We start from the raw sequence: 12,415 nt of genomic DNA on the forward strand, positions 1-12,415 counted from the left end.
GGCTATCTGTAACTGATGTCTGAGTGTTGGAGTGTGCCCCTGGCTATCTGTAACTGATGTCTGAGTGTTGGAGTGTGCCCCTGGCTATCTGTAACTGATGTCTGAGTGTTGGAGTGTGCCCCTGGCTATCTGTAACTGATGTCTGAGTGTTGGAGTGTGCCCCTGGCTATCTGTAACTGATGTCTGAGTGTTGGAGTGTGCCCCTGGCTATCTGTAACTGATGTCTGAGTGTTGGAGTGTGCCCCTGGCTATCTGTAACTGATGTCTGAGTGTTGGAGTGTGCCCCTGGCTATCTGTAACTGATGTCTGAGTGTTGGAGTGTGCCCCTGGCTATCTGTAACTGATGTCTGAGTGTTGGAGTGTGCCCCTGGCTATCTGTAACTGATGTCTGAGTGTTGGAGTGTGCCCCTGGCTATCTGTAACTGATGTCTGAGTGTTGGAGTGTGCCCTGGCTATCTGTAACTGATGTCTGAGTGTTGGAGTGTGCCCCTGGCTATCTGTAACTGATGTCTGAGTGTTGGAGTGTGCCCCTGGCTATCTGTAACTGATGTCTGAGTGTTGGAGTGTGCCCTGGCTATCTGTAACTGATGTCTGAGTGTTGGAGTGTGCCCCTGGCTATCTGTAACTGATGTCTGAGTGTTGGAGTGTGCCCCTGGCTATCTGTAACTGATGTCTGAGTGTTGGAGTGTGCCCTGGCTATCTGTAACTGATGTCTGAGTGTTGGAGTGTGCCCTGGCTATCTGTAACTGATGTCTGAGTGTTGGAGTGTGCCCCTGGCTATCTGTAACTGATGTCTGAGTGTTGGAGTGTGCCCCTGGCTATCTGTAACTGATGTCTGAGTGTTGGAGTGTGCCCTGGCTATCTGTAACTGATGTCTGAGTGTTGGAGTGTGCCCCTGGCTATCTGTAACTGATGTCTGAGTGTTGGAGTGTGCCCCTGGCTATCTGTAACTGATGTCAGAGTGTTGGAGTGTGCCCCTGGCTATCTGTAACTGATGTCTGAGTGTTGGAGTGTGCCCCTGGCTATCTGTAACTGATGTCTGAGTGTTGGAGTGTGCCCCTGGCTATCTGTAACTGATGTCTGAGTGTTGGAGTGTGCCCCTGGCTATCTGTAACTGATGTCTGAGTGTTGGAGTGTGCCCTGGCTATCTGTAACTGATGTCTGAGTGTTGGAGTGTGCCCCTGGCTATCTGTAACTGATGTCTGAGTGTTGGAGTGTGCCCCTGGCTCTCTGTAACTGATGTCTGAGTGTTGGAGTGTGCCCCTGGCTCTCTGTAACTGATGTCTGAGTGTTGGAGTGTGCCCCTGGCTATCTGTAACTGATGTCTGAGTGTTGGAGTGTGCCCTGGCTATCTGTAACTGATGTCTGAGTGTTGGAGTGTGCCCTGGCTATCTGTAACTGATGTCTGAGTGTTGGAGTGTGCCCCTGGCTCTCTGTAACTGATGTCTGAGTGTTGGAGTGTGCCCTGGCTATCTGTAACTGATGTCTGAGTGTTGGAGTGTGCCCTTGGCTATCTGTAACTGATGTCTGAGTGTTGGAGTGTGCCCTGGCTATCTGTAACTGATGTCTGAGTGTTGGAGTGTGCCCTGGCTATCTGTAACTGATGTCTGAGTGTTGGAGTGTGCCCCTGGCTATCTGTAACTGATGTCTGAGTGTTGGAGTGTGCCCTGGCTATCTGTAACTGATGTCTGAGTGTTGGAGTGTGCCCTGGCTCTCTGTAACTGATGTCTGAGTGTTGGAGTGTGCCCCTGGCTATCTGTAACTGATGTCTGAGTGTTGGAGTGTGCCCTGGCTCTCTGTAACTGATGTCTGAGTGTTGGAGTGTGCCCCTGGCTATCTGTAACTGATGTCTGAGTGTTGGAGTGTGCCCTGGCTATCTGTAACTGATGTCTGAGTGTTGGAGTGTGCCCTGGCTATCTGTAACTGATGTCTGAGTGTTGGAGTGTGCCCCTGGCTCTCTGTAACTGATGTCTGAGTGTTGGAGTGTGCCCCTGGCTCTCTGTAACTGATGTCTGAGTGTTGGAGTGTGCCCCTGGCTATCTGTAACTGATGTCTGAGTGTTGGAGTGTGCCCTTGGCTATCTGTAACTGATGTCTGAGTGTTGGAGTGTGCCCCTGGCTATCTGTAACTGATGTCTGAGTGTTGGAGTGTGCCCCTGGCTCTCTGTAACTGATGTCTGAGTGTTGGAGTGTGCCCTGGCTATCTGTAACTGATGTCTGAGTGTTGGAGTGTGCCCCTGGCTATCTGTAACTGATGTCTGAGTGTTGGAGTGTGCCCCTGGCTCTCTGTAACTGATGTCTGAGTGTTGGAGTGTGCCCTGGCTCTCTGTAACTGATGTCTGAGTGTTGGAGTGTGCCCTGGCTATCTGTAACTGATGTCTGAGTGTTGGAGTGTGCCCCTGGCTATCTGTAACTGATGTCTGAGTGTTGGAGTGTGCCCCTGGCTATCTGTAACTGATGTCTGAGTGTTGGAGTGTGCCCCTGGCTCTCTGTAACTGATGTCTGAGTGTTGGAGTGTGCCCCTGGCTATCTGTAACTGATGTCTGAGTGTTGGAGTGTGCCCTTGGCTATCTGTAACTGATGTCTGAGTGTTGGAGTGTGCCCTTGGCTATCTGTAACTGATGTCTGAGTGTTGGAGTGTGCCCCTGGCTATCTGTAACTGATGTCTGAGTGTTGGAGTGTGCCCCTGGCTATCTGTAACTGATGTCTGAGTGTTGGAGTGTGCCCCTGGCTATCTGTAACTGATGTCTGAGTGTTGGAGTGTGCCCCTGGCTCTCTGTAACTGATGTCTGAGTGTTGGAGTGTGCCCTGGCTATCTGTAACTGATGTCTGAGTGTTGGAGTGTGCCCCTGGCTCTCTGTAACTGATGTCTGAGTGTTGGAGTGTGCCCCTGGCTATCTGTAACTGATGTCTGAGTGTTGGAGTGTGCCCTGGCTATCTGTAACTGATGTCTGAGTGTTGGAGTGTGCCCTGGCTATCTGTAACTGATGTCTGAGTGTTGGAGTGTGCCCCTGGCTCTCTGTAACTGATGTCTGAGTGTTGGAGTGTGCCCTGGCTATCTGTAACTGATGTCTGAGTGTTGGAGTGTGCCCTTGGCTATCTGTAACTGATGTCTGAGTGTTGGAGTGTGCCCTGGCTATCTGTAACTGATGTCTGAGTGTTGGAGTGTGCCCCTGGCTATCTGTAACTGATGTCTGAGTGTTGGAGTGTGCCCCTGGCTATCTGTAACTGATGTCTGAGTGTTGGAGTGTGCCCCTGGCTATCTGTAACTGATGTCTGAGTGTTGGAGTGTGCCCCTGGCTCTCTGTAACTGATGTCTGAGTGTTGGAGTGTGCCCCTGGCTATCTGTAACTGATGTCTGAGTGTTGGAGTGTGCCCCTGGCTCTCTGTAACTGATGTCTGAGTGTTGGAGTGTGCCCCTGGCTATCTGTAACTGATGTCTGAGTGTTGGAGTGTGCCCCTGGCTATCTGTAACTGATGTCTGAGTGTTGGAGTGTGCCCCTGGCTATCTGTAACTGATGTCTGAGTGTTGGAGTGTGCCCCTGGCTCTCTGTAACTGATGTCTGAGTGTTGGAGTGTGCCCCTGGCTCTCTGTAAATAAATACATATAATAATAACAATTTGTGGCGTCTGGTTTGCTTAATATAAGTAATTAGAAAATATTTGTACTTTTACTTTTGAATACTTAAGTATATTTAAAACCAAATATTTTAGATTTTTTTGTCAAGTAGTATTTTACTGGGTGACTTTCACTTCTATTTGAGTCATTTACTATTAAGGTATTTTTACTTTTACTCAAGTATGACAATTGAGTCATTTTCTATTAAGGTATCTTTACTTTTACTCAAGTATGACAATTGGGTACTTTTTCCACCACTGCTGGTAGGTGTATCAACCATAGAAATATAAGTACTAGAAGAGGAAAAAACCCTCAGACCACGACCATGGATGTTCTAGTTTTTCTATTTCTATCATGTCGGCTCACACCTCAATGCTTATTACATCAGTGCCTCACCTTGCACCAGAGTACCATGAATATTTCAATTTAGAGAAATCCAGAGAAAATAAGGAGTTCTCTAGTTAACACTGTTGGATAGATTTACTGCTGTCACTCCTCTCTTGAGCTCAATAGAGGGGTGAGTACAAAGCCCAGTTAAATGCACTAAACATCCATTTTGCACTATACTTAATTCCGGGCTCCCTCTAGGATCTATGGAGGAAATCAGCCCACTCAGTGTTTGTTTTGTGGAATATAGCCAATTGCTTGAACTTGCTTATCAAACAGATACATAGGCCTTCAAACAGACCAAGGCACTCTTCATATAATTAATTAAAATGCCTTTATTTGTATGGCATGTAACATGTAACATGCCATACAAATAAACACATTTTAATTAATTATATGAAGAGTGCCTTGGTCCTCCTTTCTTTTTGATGACTAATTCACCCCTTTTACCAAAGAGCACCTTCTGTCTACCAAAATGTATTTTTGTGTACCTTAGTAGCACTTCCCTTCCTCCTCTTTCTACTAGATACATAGGCCTAGTGGTTTTCAACCATAGACCAAACAACTACTGCCAAGAAAGAGTAGGCTTAGAGATCAAGAAGTGTTCTAGCTTCTTCTCTGAGCAAAACTGATAGTTTAGGTAACACATCGATTGTAGTATCTGCACTTAGCAAAATCTATTGATCCTCTCCCTCACAAGGAATAATGAATTATGCAAGGATGTTTCCCCGAGGCTTCTGACACAGCCGGACCCTGTGGAGTTCACACTGGTAATGGACAAAAGAACAAAAGACATGCCTAGGATTCCCCTCAACTTTCCCAGTTGCTTTGAATGTTCAAAATCATAGTGTAAGTACACTTCAAAGGATGCTCCAACTTTCAAAACAAGTCCTTTCTGGCTAGCCACAACCGTAAACCAACATGCCAGCTGTTTACCTCGATAGCACACTCAGTAATTTGTTGTTTCAACGTAATTTGTCAACATCTTGTGACATGGAAACTACGTGGAAAATACATGGGATTTTTTTTAAAGTAATCACCATTAAACTGTTGTTTCGAGGGTGAAATTTCCACCACAGTATTGTGTCACCATGGTAATCAATTTTCAACATCAACAAACCTTGTAAAAAATCTGTAGAAGTTGTACCTTTGAAACAACGTAAGACCTTCAAAGTAATATCCACTATAAGAAAAAAAAACTATAGGCTGGGCATTACCTTCTACTGGAGAGGTGATCTTTCTACAGCTATCCCTTTGGTCTCACTGTCAATTACCACATTTTTATCTGCAGACTCAAACAGCCTTGGTTTCTCAAATGACTGCCTCGCCTGGTTCACCAACTACTTCTCAGATAGATTTCAGTGTTTCAAATCGGAGGGCCTCTTGTCTGGACCTCTGGCAGTCTCTATGGGGGTGTCACAGGGTTCAGTTCTCGGGCCAGCTATTTTCTCTGTATACATCAATGATGTCGCTCTTGCTGCAGGTGATTCTCTGATCCACCTCTACGCAGATGACACCATTCTGTATACTTCTGGCCCTTCTTTGGACACTGTGTTAACAAACCTCCAGACGAGCTTCAATGCCGTACAACTCTCCTTCCGTGGCCTCCAACTGCTCTTAAATGCAAGTAAACTGTAAACTCTCCTTCGAGACTCACATTAAGCATCTCCAATCCAAAATGAAATCTAGAATTGGCTTCCTATTTCGCAACAAAGCCTCCTTCACTCATGCTGCCAAACATACCCTTGTAAAACTGACCATCCTACCAATCCTTGACCTCGGCAATGTCATTTACAAAGTAGCCTCCAACACACTACTCAGCAAATTGGATGCAGTCTATCACAGTGCCATCCGTTCTGTCACCAAAGCCCCATATACTACCCACCACTGCGACCTGTATGCTCTCGTTGGCTGGCCCTCGCTTCATATTCGTCACCAAACCCACTGGCTCCAGGTCATCTATAAGTCTTTGCTAGGTAAAGCCCCACCTTATCTCAGCTCACTGGTCACCATAGCAGCACCCACCCGTAGCACATGCTTCAGCAGGTATATTTCACTGGTCACCCCCAAAGCCAATTCCTCCTTTGGCCGCCTCTCCTTCCAGTTCTCTGCTGCCAATGACTGGAACGAATTGCAAAAATCACTGAGGCTGGAGACCCATATCTCCCTCACTAACTTTAAGCACCAACTGTCAGAGCAACCCAGCCAACTACCTCATCTCCATACTGTTTTCTTTTTTGCTTCTTTGCACCCCAGTATCTCTACTTGCACATTCACCTTCTGCACATCTATCACTCCAGTGTTTAATTGCTCAATTTTAATTATTTCGCCACTATGGCCTATTTATTGCCTTGCCTCCCTTATCTACCTCATTTGCACACACTGTATATAGACTTTTTTTTCTATTGTGTTATTGATTGTATGTTTGTTTATTCCATGTGTAACTCTGTGTTGTTGTTTGTGTCGCACTGCTTTGCTTTATCTTGGCCAGGTCACAGTTGTAAATGAGAACTTGTTCTCAACCAGCTTACCTGGTTAAATAAAGGTGAAAAAAAATCCAGGGCTTTTAACCAAGCCCAGCGCTGCTTAGCTTTGATATTTGCCACTGACTATTATCAATGTGCTACAGTGAGAAGGATTGTTGAGAAATCTCCACTTCATAGATTCACTGTTGCTTTCGAAGTCATTCCAAAGGGTAGGTTTAACACAAGGGTTCCCAAACTTTTTCACTTAGTTCAGTTCTTTGCACCCCATCGCTGTGAGGTATGGTTTGTTTTGTGACACATTTATTTCGGGGCGCTGGTTTTCCTGTAATTTAAGCCTCCCGTCTATGATAGTTATTTCCTGCCTCACTAATGACACATTTTGCCTGTTCCCTGCCTGTACTTTAGCCTATTGGATTTCCTGTTATCTACTTATTGCTTGATCTCCCGGACTACATTGCCAGCCTTTTCCCTGCCTGTACTGTTGCCTTTTTTGTACCCCCTGTGTATGGCCTTCTGCCTGCCCCTGGACCCAGCTACCTGCCTCCTCCTGTGTATGACCTTCTGCCTGCCCCTGTACCCAGCTACCTGCCTCTTCCTGTGTATGACCTTCTGCCTGCCCCTGGACCCAGCTACCTGCCTCTTCCTGTATATGACCTTCTGCCTGCCCCTGGACCCAGCTACCTGCCTCTTCCTGTGTATGACCTTCTGCCTGCCCCTGGACCCAGCTACCTGCCTCTTCCTGTGTATGACCTTCTGCCTGCCCCTGGACCCAGCTACCTGCCTCTTCCTGTGTATGACCTGCCTGCCCCTGGAACCAGCAACCTGCCTCTTCCTGTGTATGACCTTCTGCCTACCCCTGGACCCAGCTACCTGCCTCCTCCTGTGTATGACCTTCTGCCTGCCCCTGGACCCAGCTACCTGCCTCTTCCTGTGTATGACCTTCTGCCTACCCCTGGACCCAGCTACCTGCCTCTTCCTGTGTATGACCTTCTGCCTGCCCCTGGACCCAGCTACCTGCCTCTTCCTGTGTATGACCTTCTGCCTGCCCCTGGACCCAGCTACCTGCCTCCTCCTGTGTATGACCTTCTGCCTGCCCCTGGACCCAGCTACCTGCCTCTTCCTGTGGTCCTTTATAATAAACACCTGCTGCGCCCTGCACTTGAAACCAGCTCTGTCTCCCCTCATGTTCATTACACTCTCTAACGTATGCAATGACAAACATGACAAGAGGAACCGATGATGCACTACCAGATTTAGAAATTGCGCCTTGTGCATTCTACTATTACAGCTTTCAAGAGTCAGTTTAAAGCCGGACGGAGTTCCTTTAAAAATTACATCAACAGCTACAGTTTAAACAAACAAAAAAACTATCGATTGATATACCGATGCGTCAATCTAGTAAGTAACATAATAAAAAATATTGTGCAAATTGTGCAAGTTCTCCCACTTAAAAAGATGAGAGAGGCCTGTAATTTTCATCATAAGTACCATTCAACTATGACAGACAAAATGAGAAAAAAAAATCCAGAAAATCACATTGTAGGATTTTTAAGGAATTTATTTGCAAATTATGGTGGAAAATAAGTATTTGGTCATCTACAAACAAGCAAGATTTCTGGTTCTCACAGACCTGTAACTTCTTCTTTAAGAGCTTGCACAATTGGTGGCTGACTAAATACTTTTTTTGCCCCACTGTATGTGGGTCAAGTATCGTGACCGATGCGACAAATCTAATTTTTTTCTTCGACTGTAGCTGCAGCACGATGACGCAGTATTTGAATGAATCATCACTCATGGTAATTCTGTTGCCATCACTACTGTGCTCAGTGTAGGCCACAGACATATAAACACCAACCAAAACAACTATGATAATAACAGGGACACATTGTAGTAAAAGCACAGTACTACATAGTGTAGTGTAGTGAAGTCACTGCAGCCATACACGGCAGTTAACAATAATGATCAGATTAAATATCATGGCATCAAATATTTTTCTCAAAGGTAGATAGGAAAATACATCTGGATATAGGACAAACAATGTAATACAATTATTGTACAAATATTGTAAGTACCATAAAAGACATTGTCTGCATGGACGGCCCATGACAAATGTTTTCCTTGAACCTGAATAAAAGGCAAGGCACAAAGACCACAGTATGAAAACCCCCATCTGAATTGTATGTCTGGCATCCTTACTCACAATTAAGATTAGATCACATTATTGGTCAATTGCACACAAGGTCCAACTGAAATTTGACTTACACATTTAACCCAACCCCTCTGACAGACACACATACAGGACATACACACACATATAGAGGTTTTGGAGAGGTGTGGGGGGCTGCCACACTGGGCGCCCGGGGAGCTGTTGTTGTGGGGGGTTAAGTGTCTTGCTCAAGGGCACAACGGTAGGCAATGGCATCTAGGATTTGATACCAACAACCCTCCGGTTGCCAGCTCACTACCCGTGAGATTTTTCCTACAAATCTCCTGAGCTTTATGCTACAAAGCTCCCCTTCCTTGCCCTTTGAAGCTTATTGAGGTCAACTATTGCCAAACAGAAAATCCAACAATGGACCAGTAAAGGAAGAGTGACAATATACATTGACCTTTTGCATATGCCTCGAGCCTGCCTGTGTTTGTGGACTTTAAAACTACAGCGAAATATGAGCCCTTGTAATCTTGTAAACTATTTGGGTCAAATGAGAGTAAAAGGCTATATGGACACCCCTGAACTGCAAACTGATACTTAATTTCAGAATTGGTGAAAATTAGGTTAGGGTTAAGGGTTTGGTTATGGTAAGAGTCAGTTTACGGTTTCAGTTAGGCATTTTGCAGGTCAGCAGTGTCGTTATAGCCTTTCCCCAACTAGGGCTCCTGTGTGGCGCAGTGGTGTAAGGCTCTGCATCTCAGTTTTGTCCCTGGTTCGATTCCAGGCTGTATCACATCTGGCTGTGCTTGAGAGTCCCACAGGGCGGCGCATAATTGGCCCATCGTCATCCGGGTTTGTCTGATGTAGGCCGTCATTGTAAATAAAAAAATAATACCAAGGAGGGCCAAAACCTGTCAAGCAGTTGGCACTGCTGTCACCTCTTTTGACCACTGGTTAGTGCCAAGGCCCCAGGGTTGCGGTCTGGAAGCACCATTTCGACAGTGCCCAGTGGATAGCTTCGGTATTGCAGTTTGACTGAAATCTGTCCCAGAAAGAACATCATTGAATTATTAAAATAATTGTTGCTGAGACAACAATTATTTTTCCATCACTCACAGTCGAAGATATTAAACATTTTTATTCATGCTCTAACGTCATGATAGGAAGTGGTGGTTGGTTGATTTAGCTGTCCATGTGCTGGTAGAGTCCCCCGCAGCATGTTCGCACGATACTGCTGTCTGTCCTGTGCACACTGAATGCTAGCAGGCAGGTGTGTAATCCCAGTAAAACCATATATACAGTAGTAAGATGGCAGCTACGTATGCAAATTTGAGTAGATTAGCCCTGAAAACAACGGGCACTGTCTCCAGTTCGTATATACCTCCATGGTTGGAGTTCCAATACTGCTTCTAGCAGAATAATGCTGCTGTATGTCTCTGCTCTGGTTGCTAGCTTGATCAGAGTTGAGAAAGTTATTGGCTGTGCTTACAATAACACAACACAAGGTTGAGGAAGGCAAACCAATGACACCACAGGAAGTAGAATCAGATTTTTACATCTCTGTGTCCAGTATGACGGAAGTAGGTAGTTTCCTTCATACTGGACACAGACATAAAAATGGTATGCTCGAGTTCATCTGACTCTGGGGAAGTAGATAAATGGCCTCATTGCCAAAATCCCAAAGTATCCCTTTAATCAAAATGTTCAATAATGAATTAAAATGGTATCTAGGAACTGAAACACATAATGTAGAATCAAATTATAAGACAGAGTACCATGGCAACATGCTTATTCACATACAATCTGAAACAACACAGTCAAATCATGTTTACTGTATATCCCCCAAACTCAACTCTGGACCTCGAAGCCAGTTCCACTGCATTTGTTCATTGTTCCCCTAATCATGGACTGCTTTTTGACCAGGGACACCAGTTGTGTGCAATTCATTTATTAGGAAGAACAGACCAGCAGGCTCCGGACCTCGTAGGGTAAGAGTTGAGTACCCCTGCTGTATATGATAAACAATCAAGCATAGGCAACAATATAAGGTGTCTGAAAACCCACATATCACAAACCTAATTACTACAAAACCTATTTTACTATGACAATATTAGACATCCAATGTGTGACAACCCAGTGTCAGACAGCCTACTAAGGATGATTAATCACCAGGAGATGGCAGTATGTACACTGGTAATATTCACCATAATACTGGTTTGCATCTATTCAAATATAGGCCTGTATTGTTACAGGCAGCATAATTAATATTTTATTAACTTTTAATTGCATGTGTTTGTGTAATTCCATTCTAGACATTAAAATGAGCCTTTCCTCCCAATTTTCTCTCCACCAGCCTCCACTAGTTTGGCTGGCCAATCAGAGACGAAGGGTGACCAACCAAGCAAACACCAAATGTGAAGACCCAGGCACATTAAACCAAGCAATAATTCCATGAAAAAAACAATCCATCAAATGATGTGGTACAACTATAAATCCGTTCTTTGAACGTTGACAGAAAGACACAATACAGAAAACAATGCCTTGTTTGCTGTCCACACGACAGTGGGAACGCTTGGCCCCAAACACTGTTGCTCCTCAAACACAAAGAACAAGTGTCCAAGAAACATATTCATTCAGTCTGAAGCGTTATATTGGACTGACAACAAAATATTACCTTGCCGCTGAGATTTAGTGATACAGCAAAAACAGCCTCGCCTATGAGCATGTTAAATTATCCATGAGTGTTTCTGATGCCTTCATCACCATGCTGTTGCTTTTGGACAATAATTACCTTTCAGTTTCAAGCCGATAAAATTAGATCAGACGAGGGATGCATCACAAATGGCGCCCAATTCACTTTATAGGGCCCTGGTCAAAAGTAGTGCACTATATAGAGAATAGGGTGGCATTGGGAACGCAGCCTAGTTATGCTGTTGTGCCTCTGCCTATGCTGCCATAGGTTTAATTCCCTCTGACTGACACGGTCCATTTACAATTTTCACTGCCACTTTTATGACCCGTCGTGAAACTGGTTCAACTGTCAGACTGCATTGGAAGGTGTAATTTACAGTCAGAAGTTGTAGAAAAGTAATAGTGGGAGAGAGAGGACTATCTTTGAAAGTGTACAAATGTTGTAAAGTGTTATTTATGTGACTCTCAGGTCATTTACACCTTGGCCTGTACTACACAGATCATTTACACCTTGGCCTGGACTACACAGATCATTTACACCTAGGCCTGTACTACACAGATCATTTACACCTTGGCCTGTACTACACAGATCATTTACACCTAGGCCTGTACTACACAGATCATTTACACCTTGGCCTGTACTACACAGATCATTTACACCTTGGCCTGTACTACACAGATCATTTACACCTTGGCCTGTACTACACAGATCATTTACACCTTGGCCTGTACTACACAGATCATTTACACCTAGGCCTGTACTACACAGATCATTTACACCTTGGCCTGTACTACACAGATCATTTACACCTTGGCCTGTACTACACAGATCATTTACACCTTGGCCTGTACTACACAGATCATTTACACCTAGGCCTGTACTACACAGATCATTTACACCTAGGCCTGTACTACACAGATCATTTACACCTTGGCCTGTACTACACAGATCATTTACACCTTGGCCTGTACTACACAGATCATTTACACCTTGGCCTGTACTACACAGATCATTTACACCTTGGCCTGTACTACACAGATCATTTACACCTAGGCCTGTACTACACTTCCTCGTATAAGG

The sequence above is a fragment of the Oncorhynchus nerka genome, linkage group LG22 (genome assembly GCF_034236695.1).
Source record: "Oncorhynchus nerka isolate Pitt River linkage group LG22, Oner_Uvic_2.0, whole genome shotgun sequence".
Classification (NCBI taxonomy): Eukaryota; Metazoa; Chordata; class Actinopteri; order Salmoniformes; family Salmonidae; genus Oncorhynchus; species Oncorhynchus nerka.